Source organism: Anastrepha obliqua, unplaced genomic scaffold (assembly GCF_027943255.1).
Source record: "Anastrepha obliqua isolate idAnaObli1 unplaced genomic scaffold, idAnaObli1_1.0 ptg000153l, whole genome shotgun sequence".
Lineage (NCBI taxonomy): Eukaryota > Metazoa > Arthropoda > Insecta > Diptera > Tephritidae > Anastrepha > Anastrepha obliqua.
This window is the reverse complement of record NW_026562245.1, coordinates 35001-36512: the sequence shown is the minus strand read 5'-3', so window position 1 is coordinate 36512 and position 1512 is coordinate 35001. Positions and strand designations below refer to the sequence as shown.

Below are 1512 nucleotides of genomic sequence, written 5' to 3'. Positions count from 1 at the left end.
TAAATATTAATATCATAGATATTAAATTTTTTGTAAAATTCAAAAAATGAATTTTAGCATTATATATAATAAAATCTATCAACACTTTATCAAATCATTAGTATTTATTTTATGTTAATATGCTTAAAAAGCAAATTAATTTAAATAAACTTAATATCACCAATGATCTTTTGATAAATACTTTATTATGTTAATAGATTACAATGTCCTTATATGAAAAAAATGCACATTATTTTTTTAATTATTTAATGATGAATTTTTCATAATGGATATTCAGGTTCATCGGGCTTAACCTCTAAGCAGTTTCACGTACTATTTAACTCTCTATTCAGAGTTCTTTTCAACTTTCCCTCACGGTACTTGTTTACTATCGGTCTCATGGTTATATTTAGTTTTAGATGGAGTTTACCACCCACTTAGTGCTGCACTATCAAGCAACACGACTCTTTGGAAATATCTTTCTAGTAATCATTAACGTTATACGGGCCTGGCACCCTCTATGGGTAAATGGCCTCATTTAAGAAGGACTTAAATCGTTAATTTCTCATACTAGATATTAAGATATTCCATACACTGCATCTCACATTTGACATATAGACAAAGTGACTTAGTGCTGAACTATTTTCTTTTCGCTCGCCGCTACTAAGAAAATCCTTGTTAGTTTCTTTTCCTCCCCTCATTAATATGCTTAAATTCAGGGGGTAATCCCATATGAGTTGAGGTTGTTTTAATATTCTTTTTTTATCTTCTCACAATTTAATAAAAAAATTATATCATCTTTTCATCTCTATTTTTCTTTTCTCCTTTTATATATTGTAAATATATAAAAATAATAATAATGTAAAATGAGGCAATCCTAGAATAAAAAATTTAATTTTTATGCTAGACATTCCTCCTTTTAATTACATATATAAATTATTATTTTATATATATATATAAATAATATGAAAATTTTTTGTAAAGAATACTTAGATTCAATATTTTCATCATTTCATTTTATTTGAGAGGATTTTTTTTTTAAAGAATATATAATAAATAAAATTCATTATATATCTTTATTTTTTTTGCTATTAATATTATGAATTATTTAAAATCCAATAATATACACATTTGCTTAAATTCAATTATTTTTATAAAAGAATAAGCAACTTATTTAGCATAGTCTTACAACCCTCAACCATATGTAGTCCAAGCAGTACTTTAAAATTGAATTTAATGTACATAACAGCATGGACTGCGATATGCGTTCAAAATGTCGATGTTCATGTGTCCTGCAGTTCACACGATGACGCACAGTTTGCTGCGTTCTTCATCGACCCATGAGCCAAGTGATCCACCGCTTAGAGTATTTTTTTATTTATTTTTATTTATAACAAATGTCAATTTTTTTTTGCATATATTAATTGAAAGAGTAAAATTAAATAATATTAATAATATATAAATTGATTTTCTTTCAATAATATATATCAAATATATTTAACTCTAAACATTTTTATTAAGTTGCGAATGTCT

At 25.1% G+C, this 1512-nt stretch overlaps 1 pseudogene; it reads right to left on the bottom strand.

Moving 5' to 3' along the window:
• Nucleotides 1–1167: 1167 nt before the first annotated feature.
• LOC129252161 (5.8S ribosomal RNA) lies at nt 1168–1348 on the bottom strand (annotated as a pseudogene).
• Nucleotides 1349–1512: the final 164 nt, after the last annotated feature.